At 42.5% G+C, this 10,854-nt stretch overlaps 1 protein-coding gene across 4 annotated transcripts in view; it reads right to left on the reverse strand.

Moving 5' to 3' along the window:
* SFXN2 (sideroflexin 2) overlaps positions 1-10,854 on the reverse strand; it is a 34,218-nt gene that overhangs the window by 8,079 nt on the left and 15,285 nt on the right. The window contains exon 1 of one of the 4 annotated variants that reach the window (XM_036736256.1): positions 10,729-10,811. The exons of the other annotated variants lie outside the window; for them this stretch is intronic. The gene's annotated coding sequence lies outside the window, so the exon portion shown is untranslated. Of the gene's footprint in view, positions 1-10,728; positions 10,812-10,854 lie in introns of those variants that run through there. 4 annotated transcript variants of the gene reach the window in all.

The following is a 10,854-nucleotide window of genomic DNA, read 5'->3' on the forward strand; positions in this document are numbered from 1 at the left end:
ATTACCTAGATTATATGTATATTTCCCCTGAAAGAAGACAAGCTCCTTGAGGGCAAGAACTATGTAACTTTCGTCCTTTGCCCCAGCACAATGTCGGTCACACAATAAGTGTATGAAAATGTTTATTGTCTGACTGAATGTACTCTGAATGGTCTAGAAGGCTCTGGAGGTCCAGAATATATGCACTGTGGACTAAGTGCAGAAAAGGGAAACATCAGTGTGAGCTATATCAGTCAGGAAAAGCTTCACAAAGCTTGACCTGAAAGAACCAGGACGGTTTAGAGAAAGGGACTGAAAAAGTGACCTAAGAACGGCATTCAATCCAAGCTAACAAGCAGGCAAGGAAGGCACTGGGCTAAGCACCGAGGAGGCAAAGACAAAATGAAAAATAGTCCTCGCCTTCAAGGAGATTACTTTCTGAGTACCTCAAACATGCCTTCCCCCTTCAATAATGAGCCAAGCCTCCAGACTCCAAGCTGCTTTCACTGAAACAGTTACTGGTTATGTGCTCTGCTGGTTTCCATCTCTTGCTTAGAGACTGTCAATCAAATGAACATTACTAGTGCTTCTGGGAAGTGTGACAATCTACTGTCTTATACCTCTAATCCCCCAGAAATTACTGTGTGTATATTTCATATTTAATCTGTGCATGTGTTGTTTCTCCACACCAAAGCATAAGCATTTAGAGAGAGAGAAAGTGTGTGTGTGTGTGTGTGTGTACAGTCCCGCTGCCTAGCACAGTGTCTCATAGGAGTAGGGCTTAATAAACATTTGTTGGATTGAATTACATTTACATAAATGGAAGTAGGAATAAAGCAGTCAACTTAATGTTCCAACTGCCTGAGACATTTATGTTGTTGTCTAAATCTTAAAGGGCTAGTTGACTTTTCATATCTGGGTGTGCCTTGTCTCCTTAACCAGATTGTTGGCACAGTGAGGGTAGAGACCCTATATTCCTCCTCTTCCTGGTTCACCCATCCAAGATGTAGGCCTAACTATACTTTGCACTATTGGCAGAGACATTATAGTAGCTGATACTTATATTGTGCTTCAAAATTTCCAAAATACTTTCCTCACAATAACCCTGTGAGGCAGGCAGTCTAAGTATTACGCCCATTTTACACATGAGGGAACCTAAGCCCAGAAAAATAAACTGGCTTAGGACTCTAAGGTCGTGAAGTTCACTTCCAGTCTCCAAGTTCAGAGCTCTTTCCACTCTCTCATGCTGTACTTTATTATTATTCCCACTTTATAGAAGAGGAGACAGGTTTAGAGAGGTTAAATGATTGATCCAAGGTCATGCAGCTAGGAAGTGGCAAAGCCATGACTTATCACATCCAGGGATCTTCACCATACTATGTGGCCTCTGTATTTATTCCTGGGCAATAGGGGCTATCACTGTTTTCCTGTCAATGCACATGAGAACCACTCAAAATTTCAACTGGTGGTTAACAGCTAAATTTTCAACAGTTTCCCCAGGTCTGGTTTCCTAAGGTCTAGTGAAAGGAATACTAGGGCTGATACTCAGGAAATCTGGGCTCTAGTCGAAGTTCTGCCAATAAGTAACTAAGTGAAAGAGGACAAGTCAATTTGACAAATATTTACTAAGTACCTACTAATTGCAAAGCACTTTCCCTCTGAGTTTCTAGTTCTTCATTTGTAAAAACAGAGGGAATCCTGAAGGTCCCTTCCAGATTTGACATTCAAGTCTGTGTATCTCTAATCTCCACTCATCCAATGTGTTGTCCCAAGAACAAAAGCACTAGATGTAGGACTGGAGCTCAGGAAAGAACCGCCGGCTCAGGTGCTCAGGACCAGTACAGATTCGTGGTCTACAGGTCAACTTTGCCAACTACAGTCTGTAGCAGAGAATCTGTGACTTTTTCTGGGTCACGGATCCCTTTGGCAGTCTGATGAAGTCTACAGATCTCTTCTCATAAGATTTAAAAGTGATTGAGAAAAAAAATACATAAATTTACCCCCAAACCCCCAATCATGTGGAAATAAGGTTATCAAAAAAAATTTTTTTTAAAGTTCAGGGACTCCCAGTTAAGAAACTATAGTCTAAAGGGAGTACAGTTGCCTTTGAGAACAGTGTCTTCCTCGCTTCATTTTGAGAAAGGATTTGTGCCCTGGCAGAGGTAACCTACTTCCCCTGACTCTTTGACCTTTCACTTCTAAAACTAGATCAGATACTGGGCTGTGAGGGGGATGGCCAGAACTTTATGTTCCTTCCTCAGATCCTATTATCACCGAGCTGTGACCTTGAAGCAAGAACACTAATTTCCTGGAGCTCCACTTAAGAGAGAGATGTGGTTGGCCAAATGTCCATAGGGCTGATTCAAGGATCATAGGGCCACAGGGCTTGCTCAACCCAGGCCATCTCATTTATCTATGGCTAAAGTACTACTAATGCGAAGGACTATTATTTACTAGCAAGACCTTTTACATGCCTTACAGTGGTCAAAAGAGTAATAGCCTGTGCTGTTGCTGTGAAAGACAAGATAAGTGGAATCCAAATCTTTCTTTGGGAAGTTCAAAACCACTCCTGGCTTTAGTGAAGGTATTATTACTTAAATAGATTCTAATGCACAAATTTGTTAATTGTCCTTCCCCACTATCTGGTCTTCAACTGTCATATTCTGTTCAAATTTGATCTTCTACATGAGCCAATTAAAGTCTTTTGTAACCTGGCCCCAACCTATCTTTCCAGTCTCATTGTATATTACCCCCCACCTGGAACTCTGTGATCAAGCCAAATTGGCTTTCTCTCTGTCCCTCAAACAGGACACTTCATCTCCCAACTCTACTCCTTTATACTAGCCATCCCCATACTTGGAATGTACTCTTTCCTCACCTCCAACTCAAAGAATTCCTCTTCCTTAAATATATAATTCACACATTACCTTCTCCATGAAAAATGTATTGATGCTCCCAATTGTCTCTTCCCTCCCTCATAAATTACCTTGTATTATAATTATTTATATTTATTTGTGTTTATTCTCTAAGACTAAGTTGCAGAGAAGTTGCTTACCTGGCATTGATAAAGGGAATTTTCTATACCAATTAAATCATGGGTCTAGTTCCCCATCCTCTCTTTTTTATATTCTATATACTAATATAAGGCATTAATTAAGATATTATATTAATTCTACATACTAATGTAAGGTACTGCCCATCTAGCATGTGAAGAGTTCAAATGCTGAAAGGGGCAGAAAGGAGAGCAGTTTGGAACTATGCCCAAAGAGCTATAAAACTGTGCATATCATTTGACCCAGCAATATCCCAAAGAGATCAAAGAAAAAGGAAAAGGACCTATTTGTACAAAAATATTTAAAATAGCTCTTTTTGTTGTGGCAAAGAATTAGAAATTGAGGGGGCAGCTAGGTGGTGCAGTCAGTAGAGCACTGGCCCTGGAGTCAGAAGGACCTGAGTTCAAATCTGGCCTCAGACACTTGACATATGTACTGTGTGACCTTGGGCAAGTCACTTAACCCCAAATGCCCTGCCAAAAAGCAAAAAAAAAAAAAAAAAGAATTAGAAATTGAGAGGATGCCCACCAAGTGGGGAATGGCTGAACAAGTTGTGGCATGTGATTGTGATGGAATACTATTGTGCTGTTAGGTGGCATAGTGGATAGAGTGCTGGGCTTAGAGTCAGGAAGGCTCATCTTCATGAGTTCAAATCCAGCCTCAGACACTTAGTAGTTGTGTGATCCTTGCCTCAGTTTCCTCATCTGTAAAATGAGCTGGAGGAGGAAATGGCAAAACACTCTAATATCTTTGCCAAGAAAACTCAAATGAGGTCATGAAGAGTCTGACATGACTGAAACAACTGAACAACAACTACTGTGCTACAAGAAATGACAAGCAGGATAGTTTCAGAAAAGCCTGGGAAAACTTATATGAAATGATACAAAGGGAAGTGAGTAGAACTAGGAGAACACCGTACATAGTAACAGCATTATGGTAATGATGATCAACTGTGAAAGAATAGGTTACTTTGATCAACACAATGATCTAAGACAATTGCAAAAGACTCATGATGAAAAATGCTCTCTACCTCCGGAATGAGAACTAATGAACTCTAAATACATATTGAAGTATAATTTTTTCACTTTCTTTATTTTCCCTCCTTTTTTGCAACATGGCTAATATGGAAATATATTTTGCATGATTTCACATATGTAATTGCTATATTGCTTGCCTTCTCAACAGGTTGGGGAGGGACTTGGAAGGATGGAAAGAATTAGGAACTCAAAATTTTCTAAAAATAAATGTTAAAAATAGGTTTTTTTTTTAAAGAAAGAGGCTGAAACGAACTGTTGTATACAAAAAATTGGATAAACTTCACTTCTGAGGAAACATAGTTTCTCAGATAAAATGTGAAAAGACACAGACAATTAAAAGCCCAAAAAAGAGGACTGTCCCTCGGAAGAATGTACTGAGAGGACTTGTTTGAGTGCGGAGAAATGGCTGAGGTAATGATGGCTGCAAAGCATTGTGTTCCTTCAGCTCATTTATATGTGATTCTTTTGAGAGTATGAGAGATTGTAACTGAAAAAGTGGCAAATCCAGTAACAATTTGAGGTGTGACAAGATTAAGTAAGGACTATTAGCTTTATAACTGCCAGGAAAGTGAAATTAACAAGTTTTATCCTATAAGGGAAAGAAGAGTCACTGACCACTAGTAGTCTCTGATTTGAGACATTGAGTGGTGAAAAAAAAAAAAAACCTATGAAAAAGCCAGGGGGAAGGCTTTTCTTTGTTCTTGGAAGAAAGCCATTGCTTTGTGGAACTGTCTGAAAAAAAAAAAAACCAAAAACGCTGGAGAAGTTGCTGGGAAACTCACTGGAAAGGAGCTGAACTATGAACTATGCACTTTTCAAGTTAAATAATTTACCATCAGTGTGGTAGCTGATCTTGATGCTGTGTTCATTCTCAATAAAGGCATCTGACAACATTGCTGAAAGCATCTTCCTAAAAAGCATGTGAGCAAACACACAGCCTTGCTTCATTCTACTGGTGACTGGGAAAGCGCAAGAGCATCATCCATTATCCAGAACCTAGGCAAGCATGCCATCATGAAACTGATGTACAATACTGATGAAATTCTCTGGGCAACCAAATTTTTATGTAATTATCCATAAGCCCTCATGACTGACAGTATCAAAGGCCTTGGTCAGATCAATGAAATGTTGTGTACAGACCTCTGTCATGCTCCTGGCATTTCTCCCGAAGTTGTCAGGCAGCAAAGACCACGTTGACCATTTCCTTGGCCCTTTCTGAAGCCATAATGGCTCTCCAGTAGATGATCATCTTCCAGGTGAAGGATCAAAGTCCTTTCTAGAGCTAAAGTGCCAAGCATTCCAACTCTACTATAGAAAGTGCAACTCTGATGGGCTGGCCACATTGTTCAAATGCCAAAGGTCCCTTCACCTGAAAAACTATGTTACAGAGCACTCACACAAGGAAGGTGCTCACATGATGGTCAGAAGAATTGATACAAGGATACTCTCAAGGTCTCTCTGAAGAACTGTGGAATTAATTGCTTAACATGGGAGGCACTGTCAAAAGACCACCTAGTATGGCATGCCCGTATCAAAGAAGACACTGTATTCCATGAGCAAAGCAGAATTGCAGTAGCTCAAAAAAAAATTGTGAGATGCACACATTTAGAGACATCTCTACTTCAAATGTTCGTATGACCTATCCGTGACTGACCTATGATAGAGCCTTCTGAGCTCATATTGGTCTGATCAGCCACAGTCAGATACATTTTATCTTGACTACAACACAGTGATGTGATTTTGGTCCTCTTCAAGAATGAAAGACAACAACCAACCAACTAAGCACTCCATAGCTTTCTACAGCTTGAGAAAGGTAAAACCTCTCTGAGGTATACCTGGTTGCTCCCTACTTGCCCTCTCTTGTTTGAGAGGGAGAAAGAGAAGCGTGGAGCTGATTGGACAAAATAGAATCCTACTGAGTGAAGAGCTAGCTGGGATGTCTGCAATGCAAATGAGAACCAACATGAGTTTTGTTGTGCTTTACTGTAAGAAAAGGCAAGACAAAGTGGTGATCAGACAAAGCAGAATCCTGTTGAACGAAGAGCTGGCTGGGCTTGTTTGTCTACAGATCCCAAAAAGTGTTATACTTTCTCAGACCCCTATTAAAAATGACAGTGAGTTAAAAGAGCTTGTACAACAGTGCTTCACCAACTTGAGGGCAAGAGGGAAGCTGGTATGACCAGCAGGAGGTTGATGAGGACCAATCAAAAGAACAGAGAGGTAGCTTCACATGGTACAGGTGATTCCTAATGGGACCAAGGACACCAGAGCCTTAAGACATGTATTATAAGTTGTCCTCAAGAGCATGGGTTTTCCCATTCATGTGTCTCCCTCCTATTCCTATAAACCCTCCTATTCCATGACAGAAAAGGCTTTACTGAACATTTTCTCATCTTATGTACAAGTAAAACTAACCCACCAGACGGACTGTGTGACACTCAGTGGTTTGGTCACTGGGAGCTAGCCTTGGGGTGGAGGACCCACAGGCAGGCAGCTCAAACAGGCTGCTTTGAGACAGGGTAGGAGGCCCCAGTGTGCTGGGACCAGAAGTGGAGGGCAAGTAGTCACTCACAGGCTTGCAGTTCATTTCGAACTCTACAAAGGACAAGGGGCATAGCTATGGGCCAGAGCACTTCCTTGAGGAAGTTCTGATACCACTTAGGCTGGGTCTGAAGAGCTTGCTGGAGATGAGACTGACTCTCTCTATACAACTCTGACTGGAGAGGAGAGGTAGGGTGAGACACTGCCTACACTTAGCAGCCTGTTCTGATGGAGGGTAAATTATATTCATAATGCGCCTTTTCTACTGTATTTAACTATTAGAGGGAAAGCACACTATTGTAAATAAATCAACTCCTTTTTGCTAAAAAAAAAAAAAAAAAGGCGGGGGCAGGGGAAGGATTTTCTATGCATCCACTCTTCACCAAAAACATGGAGGTACATTAGTGGAAGACTATGACCCAGGTTTATGGGTGGACTATAAAGCTTTGATTATTCTTGCATTTACCTCATAACTGAATAACATGGATTTTATAATTATTCATGCTTTATCATTAAATATATATTTTATATTTAAGAATCAATAACGTGATACAGACTGATTTCCTATAAATAGGAAGCACTACAATGGGGACTCAGGACCTACAGTGGATAGTAGGAGGGCTACAGCAGCTCACAAAAGGTGATTCCTAGGACTTTGAGGGAGTTTTTGAGTCATAGCTGCAGCACCTCACTCTCTCTGAGAATCTCAGACCTGTCTGTGTGAGGACCGGTTGGAGTGAACAAGCCAGTCCAGGGAATAATGATGGGGCATTACCAAGGCCAGGTTCTACATTTATACACATAATATAGACCCCATTAAAATGTAAGCTCCTTGAAATCTGTTATTATTTCATTCTTTGTAACTGTATTCCTATTACCTAGCCAAATGCCGTGCCCATAACAGGCACTTAATAATGTTTGTTGATTGATTGACTGAGGGTGAAATCCTGGTCCCAAGCAAGACCTCAGTTGGGGTGGTGGGCAGAAAAGACAGTTTGACCCAAGCTTGCTGTCATCAACAATATTTATACAGATGGTAGTCAGGTGTCTAGCTTGGATAAAGAAAAAATGAGGCAAATGACTTACTAATTAACTCCTCCCACCTCACCTCCTGCACAGGCCCAACAGAATCACTCTTCCTCCCCTTAGAAATATAAAATGTTAGAATTGGAAGGAACCTTAGAGTTCAAGTCCCCTCGTTTCACAGAGGTAGGAAAGTGAGATCCACAGAAGAAAGTGATTTGTCCAAGGTCACACAGCCAGGTGATCTAGAACCCAGATCTCCAGGTCTCTAGTTCAGTGGTCTTTCCCACTATATTTCAATGCCACCTTCTTTAAAGCAGTATTTCTCCTTGAAAGAAAGTGCTGTTGTAGGGCTACAAACAGTACTGAGAGGTAGTGAGATCCTTCTGTTGGATGGAAAAAATATAGATAACTTTCTTTTCTCCTAAGAATTTTACCCTCACAGACTCCTCAAGGTCTAGGCAAGCAAGAAAGGAAGGCATTTAATCCTTGGCATTCCTACACCAAGGAAAGGGGAACAAAATGGTGACCAACGGCTTACCATAAATCCCTTGCTGGGCTCAATGACTACTAGTCCATACCTCTTTTTGAACAAAAAACATCTAGATGTTAGGGTTTGCCCAAACAATCTCAAAAATGGGGAGATAAGAAGCTATTACTTCAGCCTTATACTTACACCCACCAACTCTGGTAAACAAGATGTTAATGTCTCAGGTATTCTGAAGCAGAAATTTCCATGATCTCTTTAGCACAAGAGCCTGTAGTCTGGAGACCACCAGGCAGCAGTTGAGGATTGTGTGGAATTCTGGCTGACAAGCCAGTTAGCGTTTCAGCATATACTATAGGAAGAATATGTCCTGTCTCCCAACTAAAGGGTCTCACAAGGCAGAAACCAGTATTTGAAACCATTATGCACAGATAATATCACCTCTGCTGCTGTCAACCACCTGGCCAACCTCTACCTATAAGCCTCCTATTCCTACCTGTCCCTGGATTTCCAGTTTAACTGAAGAAGGTGCTACCCTCCCTTAGGCATCAAATTTTTCCAAACATGAGTTCACAAAGGACAAGTAGGTGTTAAGTGTTTTCTGCAATTACAGAAAGTGGGGAAGAGAGGGACATCCTCCTTCAATCTGTGTAGAAACCTGCCCAAGATGAGTGAGGCTATAGCCTGGATGCCATGAAAACTGTCCTGATCCTTACTACCCTGCACCTGCAAGTGGGCCTCCAGGCTGAGCTGAGTGAGTGCATGTTGGAGAGAGCCTGAAACATGACTAAAAGCTGGGCCTTCCTGCCAATTTGACTTGAGCTTCTCCTGATGCTTTGGAACTAGCCTGAACCCTGAAATTAAGTGCTGACAATAATGCTTTCTTGTAACAACAATAAAAACCGTTAATACGCCATAAAGCACAGAAGTCTAGTTCTATAATAAATATACCCAAAATAAATGATTAATTAAGGAGTTATCCTGTGGACAAAGTCCACTGACTCCAGCCAAACAGGAAAGCCTACTGCTGTCAAAATCTGACTCCTTCCTGCCCCCAAAATGGGAATTAGGAGGGTGACCACCTCTGCCATTTTTTGTAGAAATGAGGTGTAGGTATGGAACGCTGCATACGTTAGACTTTTACAACACGTTGGGTAGTTTTGCTGAACTGGTTTTTTTTTATTTGTTATAAAGGATGATTTTCTAAAAGGGAGTGGGAAGAAAGGAAGAATACACTGGAAAGTAGGTGATGTAAAAATAAAATATATCACTAATTTTTTTTTTAAAAAGGGTGACCCAGAAGATCCTACAACTACAAACTCTAAAGACACGTAACTTCCCAAAGCCTCCAAGCCCAAGCAAAGAGACAGCTATGTGGTTATAGAAAGGATGCTTATTTCGTGTTAGAAAACATGGGTTCAAATCCCTGCTTTGTCAGTAACTAACTCTGCTAGTGGAATCTGTATCTCAGTCACTAAAAGACTCTGTTGCTCAATTTCTTCATCTGAAAATTGGGGATAATAATACTTGTACTATGCACCTCAACAGGTTATATGAGCATCAAATAATGTAAGCAGTTTGTGAAGGAGGCAGTTAGGTGGCTCAGTGGATAAGTCTGGGCCTGGAGTCAGGAAGATCTGAGTTGAAATCCAGCCTTAGACACTTACTAGCTGTGTGATCCTGGGCAAGTCACTTAACCTCTGTTTACCTTAATCCAGCAGAGAAGGAAACGGCAAACCACTCCAGCGTCTTTGCCAAGAAAACCCCATGGACAAGTATGGCCCGTGGGGGTCAGGGAGAGTCTGACAACGCTGAACAATAGCAACAAAGCTCTTTGTGAACTAAAGGTGCATGCAGGTGTCATCAGTTATAATAAAGCTTCAGACTGCTTAGGAGCATTGCTGAAGTGGTCAGATCTTCACTATAGATCCAGTCCTCCTTTCCAAAGACACAAGAAGCAATATCTCGTTGTTCTGGCCCTCGAAGCTGACCACCTCAATCCCGGGTTGAGTATTCTAAGGAGGCATCCTGGCCGTCATTACCAGAGATGCGCAGCACCTACTGGCCTCCAGGGTAAGTGCTTGGGGACTTGTTGGAACTCTACAGAGGATCGTGGCTCCCAGGATCCAAGCTCAGGGCACAGTTGCCAGGTGTCGGTCCCTGCCCTCTAGGAACCTGCCTTTCCCCACTGAGAGCTCCAAAGCGGCGCCTTCTGCACCCCAACCTCTAGGGAGACTCAACCCTATGTGGGGGTGGGGGAGTGAATGTGCTTGGGAGGGGTCCTTCTCGACCCTTGCCAAGGTGTTCGCACTGAGAGGGTAACGGCTGTCCTTTCATTTCCAAGGGGCTGTCTGGAAGGGCAGTGCCACCCTTCTCAATGTGGACCGACCCACCCTCTTTTTTTTTTTGCCACGTTGACCCTGAGGCAGCCGCAGCACATGGGAACTGAGCCATAGGCACGACACCTGGAGTCTGCGCCCCCTGAACCTGTCCAGAAAGCAACTCCTCTCCCCTACTGAAAGCCAGGCCCCGGGGTCCGCAGGAAGAGTCAGGACAGTCAATGCCGCCCGTCCACCCTCGCCCCTAGGCTGCTCCCCAAAAGTCAAACCTGATGCCAGGCCAGAAGTCGAAACAGTCACTGGAAAGCAAAGCGCGCTCACACAGACAGCCACCCCTCCCAGGAGTGTTCTGCCTCCCTTCGGCTCCGCCCCCCACGCCTCTGCTTCCAGACCAA

The sequence above is a fragment of the Trichosurus vulpecula genome, chromosome 8 (assembly GCF_011100635.1).
Source record: "Trichosurus vulpecula isolate mTriVul1 chromosome 8, mTriVul1.pri, whole genome shotgun sequence".
Classification (NCBI taxonomy): domain Eukaryota; kingdom Metazoa; phylum Chordata; class Mammalia; order Diprotodontia; family Phalangeridae; genus Trichosurus; species Trichosurus vulpecula.